The 21,987-nt window shown below is 37.3% G+C and overlaps 1 protein-coding gene and 1 long non-coding RNA gene across 3 annotated transcripts in view; one reads left to right on the top strand and one right to left on the bottom strand.

Moving 5' to 3' along the window:
* Window positions 1-21,987, top strand: part of LRRC3B (leucine rich repeat containing 3B) — a 102,767-nt gene that overhangs the window by 59,630 nt on the left and 21,150 nt on the right. The window lies entirely within an intron of this gene.
* Window positions 15,957-21,936, bottom strand: LOC141494466 (uncharacterized). Its single transcript, XR_012470456.1, has 4 exons — window positions 21,875-21,936; window positions 18,329-18,450; window positions 17,037-17,085; window positions 15,957-16,062 (listed from the first exon to the last, which is right to left on the bottom strand). It is a non-coding gene; the product is annotated as an uncharacterized LOC141494466 (long non-coding RNA).

Genomic DNA, 21,987 nt, shown 5'->3' with positions numbered 1-21,987 from the left:
ATGGTAAACCGTGTCAGTATCTTTGCAAAGAAAATCCCAATTGAGTCATAAAGAGTTGAATACGACTGAAAAAATAACTGAACAAGGCAAGGAAAGTGGGGCAAAGTGGGGGGGGATATATTTGATGACCTCAGGGATCTCTTCTATCCCATAGATCTATGACTCTACTCTCCCTAAATCCAGGTCAATACTCATTCTTCTGCACTAACACGCTCTTTCAAGAATCAACCTGTTTCCCTATTGAGGTCACTGCCAGTAACATTGAACATGAACTGATTTCTTCTCTCTCTTGTCTATTTTCTTCAGGCCTTTTTTTTTCTCCCTGGTTGCACCCACCCTTAAACATCTTTTATTGCTATTTAGATTGAAAAAGCAATGAGCAAGAGATTACATGAAGTCAATAAACTCTATCTCATGGTAGCATCATAGAGGCAGCCCGGTATAGTAGGAAGAGGTCTGGACATAGCGTTAGAAAAAGCTGGACTCCGATCCCACCTTAGACACTGATAAGCTTATGAACTGTTATGGAAAAGTCTCATTACTCCTCTGAGTTGTTAACAAAGCTGGTCAAGGGAATTCCCAACCTGTCAAAATAAGAGATGCTTGACAAATTGATATAATATAATAATCTCCCAAGACAAAAGTAAAAATGATCAGATGAGTTTGGCAAAAGAGCATGTTCCACATAGACAGCTTAAGATAATTTGTCAGTTAATTTAAAAAAAATAACAAAATAATAAAAAAGTAGTGGTTATAACTGGTAGGTGCGATGTAATTTATATACACTCTCATTTGATACATAAAACCAGGCGGTTTAGGAGGAAAAATTATACTCAATTTATAGACAGTTCAATATCTTAATGAGGAAGTGACATGCAGGTGTCAAGCCTAGGTGCTCACAACTCCAACTATAACTTAGTCTCTGTAATATCACATTGCTTCCCAACTATATAAAATATCATATTTTACACATAGGTAAACATGGAAATATAAATATGCTTTTATGTGTGTCCACGACATGGGGTGTAAGAGCTTAGATACTTAAAATGACTACTTCAGAATCAAGTTATGTTCTTTGTGGAAATTAAGTGTCAGATGAAAACTGAGCAACACTTTATTTTTACTTTGTGTCCATCATTGATGACTGAGGAAGGTGATGTGGCCTCCAGAGTCTGGGAGAAAGTAGGAGATGTATACTTACAACACCCCAGATCCCCAGAGGTTTTATCTAGCATGACCCAGGTCCTCCCATAACAATCAAGAGTTAAGGAAGCACATGGACCATGTCCAGTATAGTTATTGAGACCAAACATAGACTCAAATATGAATATAACCTGGCCTGGAAGCCTAAATGACCTTATGACTGACTCTGATACTTTGATCATATTCATGACTGCCTCTCTTCATCTCCCAAGCTTTTAGAGTAAGATTCATATAAGGTATGAGGTATTTGTCAGTAAAACACCATCTGCTATTTCCCTATGCTTTTGATCCAATGTCCACTCTGCCAAGATGGAAATGCCTTCACTGTGCTACCTCCCACACACAGTCATCTGTCTCTAGCTCACAATTCCCCCCCTCTACACTCCTGAATTTTCTCTCTCTTCATCTTTTACTATTTCCTCTGGAACTTCTCCTCTGCCTATAAACTACTCCCCATCATTCTGGATCTCATTATCTCATGCTCTTTCCACCTTCTGCGGATGGGAAACCTGGCTCTCTCCCTGGAAAAAAAGTGGGATCCAGGAGGTCACCAAGGTATCTATGAACTGGGTCGGGAAAAAGGTACATTGAACAACCCTTGAATGAAAACTTTAGCACTCCCTTCAATTAATATTAATTATAATGACAATAATAATAATAAAATAATAGTTAAAAAATAGCGACGGCAACTAGCGTCTGTATGGAGCAGGAACATTTGAAAATTGCTTTGCTTATGCTGTTGTGTTTGATCCTCAAAACAAGCCTGTGAGGTTGGTGTTATTGTTAGCACTCACTTTGCACATGTGGAAACTGATACAGACAGAGGTTAAATGATATGCCACAGGTTCACATTATTGTGACTGGGGCAAGATTTGAACTCAGGTCTTGCTAACTTTATATTCAGCAGCCTTCTATCCATTGTGCCATTAGCTGAGCATTCTGCTAAGAAGGTCCATGGGCTTCCCCAGACAGCCAGAGAGTCCAAAAAAAAGGGTTAAGATTCCCTGGTCTATATCTGTCCACATAGACCCACCCTCCAAATGCTTCCTGTAATCTACCATACTCACTGATCTTTCTGGTAATAACTCTCCCCTTTTGAATTGTTTTGTGACTCTCACTGCACTCCCAAAGATTTTTACATTCATGGCTATAACTTGACTTAGGAAAATCTGGCTAAGATTGTACTTTTTGATGAGTAACACTGGGAGACATCTTGCTTGTGCACTTGCTTTTAAGAAGATCAAGTCATTCTCTAGGTTTCCTGAGGAGGGGAGGGCCCTTATAGGAATTCAAACAGATTCCAAAGGGAGAGAAATCGATTGAGGAAAACCAGCAGCTCTAAAGAAATGTCTCTTAAAGAAGGAACATGGCTCATTTAGCCTGGAAAAAGCACGACAGGGAAACTTTTAACTTAACTATCTTCAAATATGTGATGGGTTATTCAGAGAGGATGATAACCCGCTGATGCTTATCTGTGTAAGGATAGAACAAATTTATGTTCTCCAACTCCAAATTAGCTGGCCTTCATATTTTTTGTCCTCCTTCACCTCACAATGGCAACGTCTGAATGTGTGTAGGCAAAATTCCCAGTGCCTTTTATCTTGCCTTGGAAAGGTTTTACCAGACTGCCCAATGAGTCCATGACACCCCCAAAGTTAAGAACCTCTGCTCTAATAGCTTCCACTTTCCTCTGGGATCAAATATTATTCCATTTTGATTTCATCCTTTTTATTTCTATTTTGCATGTATTTAATATGCACAACAGTACAATAGTATATATTCATATATGCATGTAACTTAAGCAAATCTACACATTGAGATAGTGTGCTCAATGTTTTTTCCTTTCCTTTCCTGTCTCTCTTCCTCTCTTCCTCCCTCTCTTCTTCCTTCCTTCCTTCCTTCCTTCCTTCCTTCCTTCCTTCCTTCCTTCCTTCCTTCCTTCCTTCCTTCCTTCCTTTCTTTCTTTCTTTCTTTCTTTCTTTCTTTCTTTCTTTCTTTCTTTCTTTCTTTCTTTCTTTCTTTCTTTCTTTCTTTCTTCCCTTCCTTTGGAGACTGAAGCTGCCGAAGCTCAATAAAACTTTAAGTTGCAGAATAGGTTCCAATTTACTTTTGAGGAGTTCTCTCCCTGAGATTTCCTTATACCAAGGAAACCCATTCAACTCTTGTATAAGTCTAATTGTTGGGAAATTTTTCCTTTCAGGAAGACTAAATCTTTCTCTTGGTAATATTCATCCACTGGCTCTTGTTCTGATCTTTGAGGATATGAAGCAAATGCCTCTTCCATGGGTCTTATTTCTCCCTAAAATGTCTCTCCTCTAAGCGAAATGATCCTTTTACCTTCAGCTCATTTTTCTTTGTTGATATCATAATTCCCTTTTCTAACCTGGTCACCTTCCACACTCTTTAGCTTCTCCATAGCATTGCTTTAAAGTTGTCTTCAGAACTGGACACATCTCTGAAGGTAGTCTGACCTGGCCAGAGGGCAATGGACCATCCCCTGTTCTGGAAACTATTCTTCTCTTAATTTTAGTCTAAGATTACACTTTAGAATTTTTTAAGATTAAGGTAATTGGTCTCTGAACTTTGCAGAGGAGTATGGAATGAGACTTTTTAGATATAATAACCTCTGGTCAGGTCAGGTGAATTATGAATTCATTAACTTAGAACTAAAATGAAACTCTAGCCAGACTCCTTTATTTTATAGATGTGAGTAGAACTGAGGTCTAGTGAAATGACCTGTCCAAGGTCATAGATTCAAATATATCCATGATATTCTGCTGTGTTCTTTCTTCTGGAGCCTTATAGGACTTGCCAAATTCTTAATGAAATGCAGCTTTCTCCACAGATTGTCAAGAATTTCAATTAAACAAAATGGGGCTGGGCTAACTGAGTACAATAAATGGACAGCTTAATTATAGAGACAAAGACTATGTCTGAACATTCCAGTATTCAAAGACTAAGGAGAGTCTGATATATCAACCACAAGAAGAATCACAAATCCATATCAGTGCTTTTTACTAATAATGATCACTGGTACACACACAATAATTTCAGGATGGCAAAAACTTTAAAATAAATCTCATTTAGAGGCAACTAGGTGGCATAGTAGATAGAGCACTGCCCTGGAATCAGGAGGACCTGAGTTGAAATTCAACCTCAGACACTTAAATAATTATCTGTATGACCTTGGGCAAGTCACTTAAACATATTGCCTTGCAGAAACCAAAAAATAATCTCATTTGATTTCTAAAATAATCTAGTGAAATGGTGAATATCAGTATTATTTTTATTATCCTTAACCTACAAAAGGAGAAACTGAGATTCAGAACATGCAAGTAAGCTTAATAAGAGATTTTTCCTAATGAAGATTACACATAATAATGATAATAATAACTGACATTTTTATGGTAATTTAATGTTGGTAAAACTCTTCTGATCCCCAAAATAAACTGGTGAAATAGATATCAATATTATGATCCTCAATCTACATAAAGGAAACTGAAATTCATATCATTTAAGTAAGCCGAATAAGGGATTATTTTCTTAATGATGAGAATAATTCACATTATAATAACTGGCATTTATATGGAAATTTCATGTTGACAAAGACTTTTAACTAAATTAATCTATTTTGCTTTCTAAAACAATCCATTGGGGCAGTAATTTTCAGTATTACAAAAAAACAAGGCAACAGATTGAGGTCATTTAAGTAACTCATCTAGGGTCACACAGCTGATATTTCAGAATCAATGTTTCCCAATCACAATTGACTTCAAGACCAAGATCCTATATGGTTGACCACGTAGCCTCACCATAGATAGGTTTTATTAAGAGATGTTTCATTCTCAGTCCAATGCTTTAAGTTCACGGAAAGATGAGGATGTGTAAAAAGAATCCATAGCTATCTTCTTAGAAGAGAACAAATTGATAACTTGGGAAATGAAAGAGATGTCTCCATTGCTTTTCTAAAGGAGGGGGAAAAACCATTTCACACTTCATTACTTTTCTTTCCCCAAAGTTGAGTCATTTAGTATTCTAAAGTCATGCATTTGGAGGTGGGAGATGAGTTCTTGGCTTTTTGATAAGCAGAATATGCCAGTCCTTACTGTTTTTTTTCCCCTTTCTTTGCTGGTACCTAATTGAGAGCTTAACATCATTCTTATTCCTTGCTCCATTAAATTTCTATCTTAATTGTATTTCTTTGGACTTGAAGGACTCTTTCTCCCTGACTCCCTTCTGCATTATTTTAGTTATTTTATAGGACAGAGCTTTTTCTATGCCAGATTGAGTTGACCCCAGGGCTGCTTAGTTCTAAGAAGCTTGATTGTTTTCCTCACTTAATCCCAACCCCTTCCACCCCTGTCACCAGTACCTATCTATATTGTAATGAAGAGACAGATCAATGGAATGTACCCTGTTGCATTTGAAGTTAGGGAGACCTGGATCTAGATGCTCCCTCTGATACTTCCTGGCTATGAGACCATGGACAAGTCATTTAAACCTTGCTGAATGCTTGGTATATATGATGCAGAACTAGGGGAATGATATTCACAAGGACTACAAAAAAGAACATCAAAAGGAAGTAGTTTCTGGAGGAATTATAAAAATTAAATAAAAAACCAATCTTTTTCTGGGAACTGAATCATGAAAACAATCTCCTTCCTCTCAACAGATATTCAGGTGGAGAAAAGGGGTTCATTGGTGCTGGGCTGGTACATACATTGCCCACATGGTTACTATATTGGCATTTTTTAGTTTTTTAATATAAATATTTTGTTTACCAATTAAATACAATAGTAACTTCTACCTATCATTTTTGTAATGTTTTGAATTTTACAATTTCCCCCCCAAACTTGCTTCTCTCTTTACACTCCCCCGACAGAAGGCAGAATGATGATCTTTACATTGTTTCCATGCTATAAATTGATCAAAATTGAATGTATTGAGAGAAAAATCATATCCTTAAGGAAAAAATTAAATATAAGAGATAGAAAAATTATATAATATATAAGACAACTTTTTTGTTAAATTGAAGGTAACAGTCTTTGTTTAAAGTCCACTGTTCTTTCTTTGGATATAGATGGTACTCTCTATTACAGATATTCTAAAATTGTCCCTGATTATTGCACTGATGGAATGATTAAAACCATCACTCCCATGTTACTGTTAGGGTGTTCAATGTTCTTCTGGTTCTGCTCATCACTCAGCATCAGTTCATGCAAGTTTTTCCAGACTTCTCTCAATTCCCATCCCTCCTGATTTCTAATAGAACAATAGTGTTCCATTACATACATATGCCACAATTTGTTCTTTTTTTAAAATTAAATATTTTATTTATTTTGAGTTTTACAATTTTTCCCACAACCTTACTTTCCTCCCCCCACCCCCAGAAGGCAATTTTGTCATTCTTTACTTTGTTTCCATGTTGTATGTTGATCCAAATTGAGTGTGATGAGAAAGAACTCATGTCCTTAAGGAAGAAACATAAAGTATAAGAGATAACAAGATCAGACAATAAGATATCTGTTTTTTTCTAAATTAAAGGGAATAGTCCTTGAACTTTGTTCAAACTCCACAGTTCTTTCTCTGGATACAGATGGTATTCTCCATTGCAGAGAGCCCCAAATTGTCCCTGATTGTTGCACGGATGGAATGAGCAAGTCCATCCAGGTTGATCATCAACCCCATGTTGCTGTTAGGGTGTACAGTGTTTTTCTGCATATATCACAATTTGTTCAGCTATTCCCCAATTGGACATTCACTCGATTTCCATTTCTTTGCCACTACAAACAGGGCTGCTATGAAGATTTTTTTGTACAAATGATGATCTCTTCAGGACATAGATTGGGGATTTTTAGAAAAAAAAAACTTTTTTCTGGTCCTAAGAGAAGGTTCAATCCCTAAACAAATTAGACAAGAATGAATCCAGAAATGATTTAAAAGGAAATCAAATTATTAGCAACTTTAAGAAAAATAAAGGGTGATCACTTGATATATGAAAATCTTTTATTAGGTTCCTAAACACTTTACAAATATAATATCATTTGATCCTCACAACCCAGGAAGGTAGGTGTTATTATCCTCATTTCATAGTTGAAAAAACTGAGGAAGACTGGTTATATGATGTAACTAGAGTTGGACACAGCTAGTGTCCAAAGCTAAATTTGAATTCAGATCTTTCCGAAGTCATGCCCCTTGCTCTATCCAGTGGTCCACTTCACTATTTCATACTTCCAAGGTGTTGTTTCCATCTTACTTGAAATCCTTCTAGGCAATGATTGAATGAATGTATAAAATTGTGTTATTTAAGCACTACTATATGTTAAGCACTGTGTTAAGTATAAGAAATACAAACAGGAAAAGAAGATGGTTCCTACTCTCAAAGAGATCACACTCTAATTGCAGGAGACAACACATACTGAAAGATATAGTTGTGGGGTAGATGGAAATGCCTGGTGGTCCCAAGGGTTTAGAGATAGGAAGAATGGCAAAGCCCAGGTATCTTGCTAACATCTTAAATAAGAAGCTGCTTCTTCTGACTTACTTATCTCTTCTCCATTTTTCAGGATGCCTGTTTGCATCCAGTCAACTTTTAATTATTAAAATCACTCTAACATATGCCATCTCCATCATTTTATCTCTCCCTAGGCTATTCCAATCATCAGTAAACATACCTGTTGGGGAATTTCCTTGCCCCATTCAGTAACATTCCATAGGGAGGGGAAGAGAAATATACTAAAGAGTAAAAGCAAATTTGGGAATTTTAATTTGGGGGGTATTTTATTTGGAAAGCTAGTGAACTCCTGAGACGATAGACTTTCACCAATGATCTCCAGGCCACTGATTCACAAAACTTTTGGATTTGCAAAACCTTGAAGCTACTAATTTTTTGCAATGCTTTTCTCTCAAAGTTAAAAAAATCCATGTTCTTATTTCTGACAATTCCATCACACTCCCTTGATATGATTGGTGACACTCATATGTTTCAGAACTGATGCTGAGAAACATTTCCCAAGACATTCCATGATCTTGTAGCTATTCCTCTGTGGTTGGAATTCCTCCCCTTAGTACTTGTCCCATCCTTTTTCAAAGTATTTGCATCTCTCTTCAGAAAATAATTTGTAGTTTAATAATAATAACAATAAATTAATATTTAATAATATGCAATAAAATTAATTTTACAAAAATTTTAATAAATTCAATTAAATAAATTTAATAAAAATAATTTAATAAATTTAATTTAATAAAACTAATAAATGTAATTTATTTAATAAAATTAAGAAAGTTAATTAATTAAAAAGGGGAACAGGGAAGGAGTAATAGAGATGGAAAGAAACAAAGAGAGGAAAGAAGAGAGGCAGACAAACAGTATGGTTTAGACAGTTTATGTCTAGAAGAAAAGAGATTCAGTTTTTCTTCTGCCTATTACTCAGTGATTGTCTTCCCAGCTTGAAAGACAGGAAAAGTGTGATAGAATGGAATGATAAAAGTCAGGAATGTCTGTTTCAGAAAGAAAAAATGGATAAATCACTGACTCTCCCTTAGGTTTAAGGAAATCTATAACACAGCACCACTCTTCTTAATGGGGTTTTCTTCATAGAGATGTTGAAAGCTTAATCTGATTTTCTACCTACTCTTGGTCCCCCTCTTAATATTCTCAAAAATATAGAAACTCTGAAGAAGCTCATTCTTTTTTTCTTGATGGGAATCAGTTAAAAACAAGGTTATAGCAATACCATGGTTTTTTAAAGCTAAATCTTCTGCTTGCATCAAGCAATATCATGATCCTCTGAGATTCTTGAATTGGAAAATGACAAAACCAAATGGTGTTAGCATTGAACATAAATGGACTCCATGCTCATTAGTTCTGAAGACATATTGGGATACCATTGGTGGAAGGAGGAAGAGGACAAAGAGTCATAGAATCATAGAGTCATAGAACTGGGAACCACCTTAGATGTCATTGAACTATGTTAGATTGGGTCAATATTATCAACATTTCCCTATTGACGGCAAAATCATCAAGATCATTATCTCCCTCTGGCCCTACCACTAGACCTTTGGAAAGTCATGATCTCCCTTTCTTAGGTCTCTTTCCATTCTATACTCATGAACTTATCATCTTTCAATCCTTTTCAAGAGGGCAGATCATCTTTCTTAGTTTTTTTAGTTCCCACTTAGATTCTTTTTTTTTAGGGTTTTTTTTTTGCAAGGCAATGGGGTTAAGTGGCTTACCCAAGGCCACACAGCTAGGTAATTATTAAATGTCTGAGACCAGATTTGAACCCAGGTACTCCTGACTCCAAGGCCAGTGCTTTATCCACTGCACCACCTAGCTGCCCCTCCCACTTAGATTCAACAGCAACCTGGATTTTACTAAATAACTCAAATCTTCCAAAACACACACACACACACACACACACACACAGACACACACAGACACACACACAGACAAATCAAAATGGCCTTATTTAAACATTTCAAGGGCTGTTATGCTTAAGAGGGATTATCTATTTTCTTGCTAGACCCAGAGGGCAAAATTAGGAGTTAATAGGTAGATGTTATAGCAGGGTCATTTAGATTTGTCAGAAAAATCTTCTTAATAAAGAGAGTGATTCCAAAGGGGAATGGGTTGTCAGAATACTCTTTCCTAAGTGGTTTTAAGAGTGGATGTCTAAGGACAGCTGGGTGATGGAGTGGTTAGAGCATGGGTCCTGGAGTCAGGAGTACCTGGTTTCAAATCTGCCCTCAGACCCTTAAAAATTGCCTAGCTGTGTGACCTTGGGCAAGTCACTTAATCCCATTACCATAAATAAAAATAAATTAAAAAAATAAAAAAGAATGGTTGTCCACTTGACATGGGTTTGGTAGAAAGAGTTCTTATTCAGGTACAGATTAGAGTAGATGACTGCCATGGTCCTTCCTTCCAAAATTTTTCCCCTACTCCCACCCCCACCCCCAGGAAATCTGTTTTCTTTTCACAAGCAATATTCTTTCTCTGTGTAATCAGATTAAATAGAAATTTTCTTACTGTATACATATGAGGATTTAGGAAAGTCCTTGATTGCCTCAAGTGCTAGGCAACTGGGGATTGATTTACATGTTCTGTTGGTAATAGAGCTGAGAGAGGGAGCAGCAGTGATAATTCTTTCACCTCTCCCCCTCCCCAGCCAGTGTGTGTGTATGTGTGTGTGTGTGTGTGTGTGTGTGTGTGTGTGTGTGTGTGTGTGTTTGAATAGTGACTTTCCAGTGACACTTAAAGGAAACAGGAGGAAGGAAAGATGTCATTAGACATTAGTTCACTTTCCCCAGTGAAAGAGGAAGAATTTAAGTCCTCAATAGTTTTGGAGGTTTTATCTCCTTCTATAGCAGAGACATGGAGGATGGTTCTGATAGTGTCTGAAATTTGAAGGCCTTCCCATTCTTCCATGACCCCAACCTAATTTTCTATTCTTTTCATGAGATGAGAAAGGCATTAGTGTTCAGGTTAGGAAAGCATGAAAAAAGCCTCATGCACTGGGATCAGTTTCTCATATTAGAAACCTCTAGACAAACATCCTCATTGGCTTGCCTCCCAATTCAAGTTTAATACAATAATTTGGTGCTATTTTGATTTCTGAGAGATTTGCTAAAGGACACTGTGTGCAAGAACCAAGCTCTAGATAGTATTATTCTGAAGCTGATTGCTCCTACCTATATTTATTTTTATAAATAAATCTCTTTTTCTGCAGGTACTATTGTGATCCTCTTTATTGCTATTTCAAGGAGGGGGAAATTTTTATAATGGATTTTTCACCTTCCTTAAAACTTATGTCATTTCCATTTTAGCATTTTCCTTCTTTGCTGAATAGTCAAAAAAATGACACAAAAAGATTCACTTTTTGAATAGTTTCCTGATGGCTTTTGAAATCATTTTATGAAGAAGTATTTATTGTCCTTTCTGACATTCTATTAAAAACAAATATCTCTTTGTCATTTTTTAATATTCAGCAGAATTTCCAGATGATAGGGTAGAATGAAGGCTGATGACTGTTTGATGAGCAGATGGTGCATAGTATTGTTGCAACATGAAAATAGCCTTGCCTCAGGAGTCAGAGGACTTGGGTTCAAATTCCATCTCTACCTGTATGACCTTGGGTTGTGACTTCTTCAACTGTATCCTCTGAAGTCATTCAACAACAACAAAGAAATCAAAAGCATAATTCACGATCTCAAGGAGCTTAGAGTCTAAAGAGGAGACAACATGCAAATAGCTATATACCAACAAGATATAAACAATGTTGTTTGGGAAAAAAGCAATATAGGGAAAGCACTGGAAGGGGATCTCTTCAAGATGTGACCTTGGATCCAAAATTTTTTCTGTTGATGCATACATCTTTGTGTGTGTGTGTGTGTGTGTGTGTGTGTGTGTGTGTGTGTGTGTGTGTGTAAATGTGTAGGGATTTACAGGGACAGCTAGGTGGCTCACTGGGTAGAGTTCCAACAAAGAGTAAGGCTCTTCTTTCTGAATTTAGATCCAGTCTCAGAATACTTACTAGTTAAATCCCTTACCCCTATCTGCCTCGGGTTCATCATCTCTAATATGAGCAGGAAAAGGACTAGAGTCTCTTTGCAAAAAAAAAATTCTCTAAGGGTCTGGAAAAATTTTACTTGACTTCATGAAGCAACTCAAAAGTGCCACAGTATAAAGTACACAAAACTCTTTTCTCACACCATTTCTGACATGGAAGGAGACTTATAGGATCAGAGATTTAGAATTGGAAAGGAACTTGGAGAGCCAAGGCCCCTTATCTTACAATTGAGGGGATGAGGCAACAGGAGTTGAACTGATTTGCCCATATGAGAAAGTTTCTGAGGTAGGATATGACCTCAGGTCTACGTAACTTCAAACCCAGCACACTTTCCACTGGGTCACTTTGCTGCCTATTGTACTTGCTGGGCAAGGGCTGTCTCATTTTTGTTTCTGTAACCACAGTTCTTCAGACCAAGTGCTGGCGTTCAGTCATTTTCATGTGCCCAGCTCCTCATGACCGCATTTGGGGTGTGCTTGACAGATGCCGGCATGCTTTGCCTTTTCCTTCTCCAACTCATTTGACAGATAAGGAAACTGGGGCAAACAGGATTAAGTGACTTGCCCAGGATCACACAGCTAGTTAGTGTCGTAGACACGTTGGAACTCAGAAAGAGGAGTCTACCAGACTTCAGGCTCAAAATTCTAACCATTCTGCCTAGGGAGCATATAATTAATACTTAGTGATTAATTCAAACATTATTTTAATGTCATAGTCTTGAATGCCTTCCTCAGGCATTTCGAATGAAAACCTGGCCTGGATCCACAGACGTGGTCAGTGGGACCTGGACAAGAGTTCAGAAAGAAGTTGAAGATCTCTGCCTCCCTCTATTTTTCTTATATGCATTCTGCTATTTCCAACATGTGTACTTACAAATATAGGCAGGGTAGCTAAGTGGCACACCGGGTTCAGGAGCTCAGGAGTTTGAATTCAGCCTCAGATACTTGCCACCTACTAGCTATGGGACCTTGGACAAATCACTTAACCCTGACTGCCTCACGTCCAGGGCCACCTCCAGTCGTTCTGAATCATATAGGGCCACTGGATCCAGGTGACTTAGCACAGCCCCCCTCACTCAAATCCAATTCATGTGCTTGTCATGGTATCATCTTCCTGAGGTCATGATCTTCTTTGAAAATAGAGGACAAGGGGCAGCTAGGTGGCACAGTGGATAGAGCACCGGCCCTGAGGTCAGGAGGACCTGAGTTCAAATCTGCCTTCAGACACTAATTACCTAGCTGTGTGACCTTGGGCAAGCCACTTAACCCCATGGCCTTGCAAAATAAAAAAAGCAATTAAAGGACAAACAACAAGTTACAGATGTAGTCAGACTTTATTTCAAAATGCAAAACGGACATGAATGAAGTTCAGCCAGGGAAAATTTGTTCAGTTTCACTGATTTCAGTTCTTTGGCTGTTTCTGCTATATACATCTGGTTTGGCTTAGAAACTGACTTTTTCAAGATTCTTTAATTCAGAAACCAGATCACAATCTACATGTCACAGTCCAATGTTCAAATTTATAATTTCTCTCCCCATTTAATGCAGATAGAACAGTTGGTGGCCATTGAACCCTCAGTTTCCCTTATGGGTCTTTTCATGTCTTTGTAGAGGAAAATTACACTTGCATATCATTCATGGTGTAACACAGTTCCCAGAATGCAGTGAGACAATCAGAAAGTGCGATTGTCTCCTGCTTCCCATACTATGTAATCCCACACGATTGTGTTGGCCCAGATGAGAGAAAGAAAACCTTTTAGCATTTGCAGGATATAAGTCATCCAACACAGCAAACAATTATTGAGTGCTTACTGCATGCCAGATAGTGTTCTAAGCATTGGAGAAACACAGAAAGGCAAAAAATAGTCCTTGCCTCAAGGAACACACAAGGAGGGAGGGGTTTAGGCAAATACTACATATAAATAATAAATTGGGGGTAATTTCAGAGAGAAAGCACTAAAATTAAGGGAGATCATGACTGTTTTGCCAAAAGTTTTACTTAAGGGAGCCAGGAAACTAGGAAGTAGATTGATGAGGATAAAGAGCATGGGGGCATGGAGGACCAACACTAAAATAGAAGATGGAATGTTGTCATTGATTTTTTTTTTTGAGAAATACCAAGGAGGATTTTCTCAGTGAACAGAACACATTGAACATCAGAAATTATGCTGTTGAATCATAGGTTATGGAACTTCAGGGGTTTTAGAAGGTTCTTCACCTTTCCTATTTCCAGTACCCTTTGGTTTTCTGTAAGCCTTGCCACATCCCCCATTTAATATTAATGTAAATAAATTTTATATTTACAAATAAAAATATTCAAATGAGTTTAAAAATATTAAATATATAAATTAACCTCATGCTCTTTTAAAACTCTTTAAAAATGTTTTACAATTAAGCTTTATCTTTAAATTTTAGCCTTTTGTTATCTTATTTTTCTTCATTTCCCCTAAATAAGATTTGTTCCATATATTATAATTTGAAGTGAGGTATGTGAAAATTTAATTGTTGATATATAATAAATAATATATAAATTTTATGCATCTTACAGGACTATTAAGGCCTATTTTTATGTACCTTGGATATACCATAGCATCTTAGAAAATCAAAAAGGCTATATATCACACCCTTCTGATATGCACTGTTATCGCAAATGTGATCTTAGGTAAATCTCTTAAACCCTCAGTTTTCCAAACAATCTTCTTTGATTAAATTCCAAAAGAACTGCCAATCTCAATGGGAACTGCTTGCCTTGAATCATAACAAATGGGGTTCAAGTACCTTACCCGAAACTTCCATTTCCTTCTCATTTCTCAGAATTGGTGGTTAACTAAGAAATTCCAAAGCCATTCTGCTTTCGAAAAGGACATTTCCTCATCAAGAGCTCCTATACCTATTTAAAAAAAAAAAAAACTATTCAAAGAAACATTCATACTGATTCAAGTAGAAGATGTTCCCATTTTCGGCCTTGGTGGCTGACTAGATGATTATTTAATATTTGGAAAATGTTAATTTAACCTTGATTATAGTCTTCATTGCTTTACGTTTAGCCATTAAGATACAAAGATTGAGCAGCATTCTTCTCAATAAGCAGTTTCTTTAAATGTCTTCCGAACAGAGAGTTTTTAATACAAAACATAAAGGGGACAGAACTTCTGCTGACTCATCTCTTTTCCTCCTTATGTTCTGCCACTGACCTAATGTTCTGGCTTGACTAGTGCATGCTTTTATCTTTTCACTCCCTTCTCTTTCAAACTTCCTACCCTGATAGACCTGGCTCAACTCCATCCTTTGGCAGAGGGCTTTGACCTTTCACCATTCCCTTATGGTGGATATGTAAGCCTCAGTTATATCACCTATAAAATGGCTTTGGATGCCATGACCTCTGAGGTCTCTTCCAAGCCTAGGTCTTTGACTCTAACCTAACCTTGACATGTAGCAGCATTTCCTCCTCCATTTTGAGTTTCTATATCAAGATTTCATTGCATTTGACTTCAGCTTCCTCCACTTCTGGCCTCTGTCATGGTCAAAGACAGCTGTTCCCCAAGCAATATGGGGATGTACCTTCCAGTTGTTCTTTTCAAAAACCCCATATTTTCTCCTGCCCCTTATTCTTTCCTGAGATGCTTAGAGCACTCTAGCTCGGGGAAGAAGGAGGGGAAAACCTCAAGCAAATCTTGGTCCTCCCTTCAGGGAATAGCATTTGGCGAATGTTGTCACCAGCTGGGGGGCATTTCTTGACTGTGTATCATGTCTGTTGCTGACAGAGCTTGATATGTAGTCCTTTGGGCTCACCCGCCCTGGTATATTCAATCTCTTTCTGGTTGAGTTGACTACACACATGCCAGCTCTGCTTGCGAATCAGCTGATTTTAATTATTTGTCCAAGGTTTTCAGTTGGGATCACAGACTCCTGAATATGTCCCTTACAAATACTGCTGTCTCATATTCTCTTCAAATAATGCAGTGGTGTACAAGGAAAAGCCCTGGAATTAAGAGATATAGTCGAATGTTACTTCAGACACTTATCTACCTTTGGTATCTTTAATACGTCACTCAATCTCAATTATTTATCCATAAAATGAAAGGGTTGAAGTCAATAGTTTTGAATTCAAATAGAAAGTGGTCTAGAAACAACACTGACTTGTGTGATTATTTTTACTTATTTTATTAAATATCCCCCAATTTTAAACAAGCCTGTGCAGCAGTCACGAGTTTTTGTGGAATCTCCAGGGCGCACCATGATTTTATACCTCTGAGAGATGACCTGTGATGTTCCTTCCAAATCTTGACCTATGACATGAAATTTGAGGAAGGACTAATGAGTGCTTTTTAGACTATAACTTCTTTTAAGGAATAACTGCACCATAATGGGAAAAAATGCTTATATTTATAGTCAGTGGGCTTGGGTTTGATTCTTGTTTAACCTTGCAATAGAGGATTAATCACTTAGGGCCTCAGTTTCCTCATCTAAGATGAAAGGACTAGACTTGATAACCTCTGAGGTTCCTTTGAGCTCTAAGTCTGTGATCTTATAAAAAGGTTGGGTACCAGAATGTTCAGCTAGAGGACAACAAAGGAGGACAGTGTCTTAGTGTCAATGATGGGAGATCAAGAGAGTTGGCCATTAAGTCCTAATTTCTGCATATCATATTTAACTACCCTCTTTCCTTTCTCCCATCTTGACCTTATGTAATAATAAAAAAATAATATTTATATATTGTTGTAAGGCTAATAGATCCTCACAACAATCCTCAGAAATAGATGTTATTATTACCACTATATTATCAATGAGGAAACTAAGTTTAAGTAACTTGATTAGTGTCACACAGCTTATAAATGTCTAGACTCAGGTCTTCCTGACTCCAAGTCTTTGGCTCTATCCACTGCACCAAGTTGCCGCAATCATAATTTTATGAGTTCATGGAGATTGTACGGCTGAAGAAGCATCATTCTAAGAAATGAGAAAGATGAAATGGATGCCAAGGAACCAAATGAGATGTAAATTTAAAGAGAGCCGAGCCTGGTGCATAGTAGAAACTTTATAAATGTTTACTGATTGATTGATTGGAGGAACTCATGTGAAATTATCCTGATATGGAAGCAGGCAGTAAATTGACTGTGACCTTGCTGCTGCATGACCCCTGTTTTTTTCAGGTGTGTGATCTTGGATAGCAGGTGAATAACTAAGGGGCACAGTGGACAGAGTGCCAGGCCTGAAATCAGAAAGACAAATCTTGAGTTCAAATCTGGATTCAGATACTTACTGTGGGACCCTGGACAATTCAATGGATCCTGTTTGCCTCAGTTTCTCATCTGTAACAAACGTTGTAGAAGTGAATGAAAAACCACTCCAGTATCTTTCACAGGAAAACCCCAAGTGGGGTCACACAAATAGTCAAACAAGACTGAAATACAGTCAAACAGTGGCCATGGATAAGTCATTCAACAAAATTATACCTCAGTTCTTTATTTATGAAAATGAGGGGCCTGGACCATATGCCCTCTAATATCTCTTCTAGCTTTCAATCAAAGATCCCATGATTCAGTTTCCAGAAGAATGTGCCCTTGATTTCTGGATCTTGGAAGAGAGTATTTCCAAGCCACTTTAAGTGGTCATTGAGTGATTTATGTTAATTAAGCGTGTTTGTTCCGTACCTTTAAAGGTAAGAAAATGGATAGCTTTGGTTGCCCTCAAATCATCCTTTGGTGATACTCTTAGAATTCCATTCTTGGACTGACTCATTAAAATACTTCTCATTTTCTCATATTCTTTTCAATAACCTCCATATAGCTTTAATTCATTAAATGACACTACTGATAGTTCTAGCATGTATGAAGTATCATTGCGTTTGCTAGCCAGGGGAAAAGGCTTTCTGAACACTAGCTCCTTGTTTGCCTAGTCATTCATCATCTATCATAAATGAAGATTTGTCACCTGAGATGTGCATTTATATAGGAAGGTCACACATCAATGGACAAATCTCAAAGTTATAGTTAGCCTGAGTGTAGATTCTGTCAAAGTATGGCTTACTCTAGTGTACACAGATATGCAGCGACAGAGTTTTAAAACTTTGTCTGAGGTGGATCTTTTAAAGATTGCTTAGGAAGAAAGAATCTAAGAAGAAAGAAAAAGAATTAGGCAGGTCTAAGAGAAAATTCATGAATAGTCTTGAGATGTCCTTGAACTGAAGAAAACAACAAAGGTTGCTTACTGCTTCATTTGCTCTCCCATTATTAAGCCATCACTGTATACAAGGCATTGCATGGCAAGCCCTAGAAATACAAAGCCAACAAAACAAAAATGGATCCTGTTCTCTTTGTTGGAGGAAGAGGTACTGAATCTGTTGTTCCCTTGATGTAGGAAACTAGCAGGCGAGGAAGCTTCCTCTCCCAGTGATTTTTGGCACCTTTTCTGCAGTCTCAACTCTTAGTTGCCTAGGAGCCTCCAGAAGTGAAGTGACTTCTCCAGGGACATACAGTTTGTGTCAGAAAATAGGTCTTGAACCCAAGTCTTCATGGTTTTCCTATCAGTTCTCTAACCAGTACAATACATTACCTCTCCTATATCAGGGTTCCTCTCAGATAATTGAGTACAAGATGATTTGAGGTTCTGGTAGCACTTGAACTGTGCCTGGAAAGGAGGTTGTCTCAAAGTGCATGCCATGCATGGAGGACTTCCTGTGCAAAAACATAAAAGGAAAAATCAAAATGCTGAATTTGAGGGAGAACAGTGACCAGTTGACTAAAACATCCATTGCTTAAAGGGAGATAATGTGAGATAAGTCTGGCAGGTAGCTAAAGCCAAACTAGAAAGTGCTATAAATACCAAGTTTCATTTGGTCCTAGAAGCAATATGAGTCCTTGAAGGATCTTGACCTATGGAGAATTAATAGTCAAGCATCCAAGATGAGGAAGTAGGGAAAAGTTTTGGAGGGGGGAGTAACTCAAACCCTTTGTGATTTTCCTATTTCTTCACCACCTTTGCTCCCTCTAAGAAAGGTAATAAAGATACCAAGAGAATCATGGAGAAGTTTAATAATTCTTTCTGCCAGATACTCTTCCTGAGAGACACTAGACCTCATCTTCATCTTCTATAAAATGGGATCAAATGGAAAAAAAAAATATTTGCCTGACATTTCTTTTGTGGTTTTGCTAAGAATAAGATTTATTTCACCTTTCTGTGCCTCAGTATCCTCATTTGTAAAACAAGTTCTCAATTGGAAGTCTAAGGTTAGGAAGATTTCACATTTTGTTTTAGCCCTAAGCCCTCATGAGTCTTTGTAATGCTAAAGACCATGTAGTATTAATAGGACTGTTTGTATGATGATCTCAGGATTTGATCTGGGATACTTTCCCAAACTTCCCTTTGCAGAAAACCTTCAAATAAGCCCTGACATTTCTAGGCTTTGCTTCATATCATAAAACTCATACTGGAACTTAGGAATGCTGAGCTAATTTGATTTCTTTAAGAACATCCCACTACGTTTAAGAGAGGGTTGTGGTTTGTATTTCTTTTCTACCTTCATCGTAGAGGTACTACTACAGATTCTGCATTACTCATCATGGAAGAGGGCAAAGGATAGAATGACTAATACAAATCTGAAGAGGGTTTCACTTATTCCAAAATTTGTAGGGAGATTTATAAGAAACAAGAAAATCAATTTATTTTGTTTAATTCCCGCCTACCCTCTACTGGAGTGATAATGAGCAGGGAATTGACCTAGAGAAGGAAATGAAAGAGAGGAAGGAACAAATTATATGGATAATTTACAAATTGAATAACAAACCTTTGAATCAGTAAAATCAACCAACCATTGAGGAATGGTGGATATAATATTGGATTTGGAGTCCAGATAGGGTTCAAATTCTGCCTTGGGCACTTATTACTTTGTGATCCTGGATAAGCTGTCACCACTCTTAGCTCCATTTTCCTCATCTGATAATAATAATTATAGAATGATTAGCAGGTTGTGCCAGGCTCAAATGAGATGTTGTCTGTTAAATCCTTCACAAACCTTTAAGCACATCTTTGGACCAAACATTTGTTAAACTTCCATCAAACATAACCAGGCAGAGTACTAGGTGTTAGAACTGAAAAGGCAAAATGAAAGAATTTCATAGTCTGGCAGCTCACATTCTACTCTATCAATGTCAGCTATATCACAAGAACAAGAACCAATAAAATATTTTAATAATATATATTATGATATATATAGAATTTATGTAGAAGATTCAAAATTAGTTTGTATATATGATCTCATTTAATTATCACAGCAAAATTGTGAGCTGGATGCTATTGCTCTCTTCATTCTACAGATGCGAATAATGAGACTGAAAAAGGTTAAGGGGATAACAGCTATCTCTCTCTCTCTCTCTCTCTCTCTCTCTCTCTCTTCATCTATCTATCTATCTATCATCTGAGGCAGTATTTTAACTGGAGCTTTCCTGACTTCAATTTCAATATGCAATTCACTGCATCATCTAGCTGCCCACTATGCTCCAGGTGCTTTGGTAATATTGGAGATATAAATTCACAATAAGAGTTCTTGCCCTGAAGAAGTTTATAGCCTCCTGTATAAATGTCACTTATTATTACAACCATTCAAAAAAAATTGTGAAATTTGATGGCCTTGGTAAACAGTTCCATTATGGGGCCCAGAGCATATCTCCTTTCTTTCAAGGAATAAGAATGGAGAGGACATGTCATAAAAACATTAGGTCCCTGTTTTGCATGTCTCAAAAAGATGGCTTTTCTGGGCCAGTGAAGGAGAGTACAGGAGGAAGAGGAGTTGAAGAGAAATGAATGCAATGACTTGTGTCTCTTCAAATCCTGTCATCCACTTCAGACTCCCAATATTTCCAGCTTGTCAAAGAAGACTTAAAATCTCACCACATATTCAAATGATGTGTTGTTCTCTAGAGAATGGAAATGGAGACACCCTTGAGATAAAAGATCTAAATGGAGACATCATACTTAAGACCAGGAGAGAAATGCAATGTAGAAAATGGGGAAAAGGGTCTAAATATGAATTTAGGCAGGGGAATGCAGGGCAAGGATCCTCTCCTTGGGAAATGTTATTTTGAGGATTTTCACCTCATTTGAAAATATTGACTAATGTAGCCCTGTCTTCATTATTGGCCATTTCTGAGCACAGTGCTGGTAAAAAGTGGATGCTTAATAAATGATGATTGATTGATTGAAACAGATGCTCATCTGTATCAAGACAAGGACAGAAGGCACCTTCCAGTAAGAGTTTATGAAAATCCATCCATCATATGGATGGTCTCTCAGTTGACCTGTGTTATTTAATCTTCATAGGAATGCAGTTTTAGAGGTGAAAGGGACCTTTGAAGTCATCATGTCCATAATTCTTATTTTTATGGAGGGGAAAAAATTAACTTCCTAAAGAGGGGAAGTTAATTATCTCTGCAGCTATACAGTTATCAAATACTGGTATGAAACAAGAACTTTTGACTTGACCCTTCTCTTTGACATATATCCACTTTACCTCTCTAAACTACCTGACTATCTAAAGTATCTCCTTCTTTCTTCTTCTCTTCCTCCTTCTACTCCTTTTTCCAGTTTTCCAGTTCAGGAAACTGAGACTGAGAGAAGTTAGTTAGTCCAGGGTCACATATGTAATAAGTTCTGAAGGAATATTTGAATTCAAGTCTTCTGATTCCAGGTTCTATCCATTGTGTCACTTATCTGCCAGTATATTGTATTTACCAGAAGAAGGTCAACTCCTTGAAGTAGGTCAGATTCAATATTCAATCATCTCTTGTGGACACCAGACACAAAGACTTCCCTCACACATCATTATGACATTTTACACAGTTGCATAAAACTGAATTGAACTTCTCCATCTGTTTAAAGCTATTGGGTGCTTCCTAAATTCCTGATGGATAAGAATTAAGTGGTAGCACTTAGGGTTTGAAACCTGTTCCCATGACTCCATTTCTCTTCCTATAACACAAAGGCATTTCAAATTTAATATGTTAGCATATGAGTAGGAATTCATTGGACAAATTGGGCAAAGGAAGATATCCCTATCATAGGGAACAGTATAAACCAAACCACAGAGGTGAGAAATCACCAGACCTGTCTTGGAATAGAAAATAATCCAGTTTGAATGGAGTATGGAGCAACTGGCAGGAGTAATAACAGACAGTGCTAGAAAGGTAGGGTGGCAAGTAAGCCTTCTGTTTGGATCC

Source organism: Macrotis lagotis, chromosome 7 (assembly GCF_037893015.1).
Source record: "Macrotis lagotis isolate mMagLag1 chromosome 7, bilby.v1.9.chrom.fasta, whole genome shotgun sequence".
NCBI classification, from domain to species: Eukaryota; Metazoa; Chordata; class Mammalia; order Peramelemorphia; family Peramelidae; genus Macrotis; species Macrotis lagotis.
The sequence above is the reverse complement of the archived record's forward strand: the minus strand, read 5'-3'. Positions and strand labels throughout refer to the sequence as shown.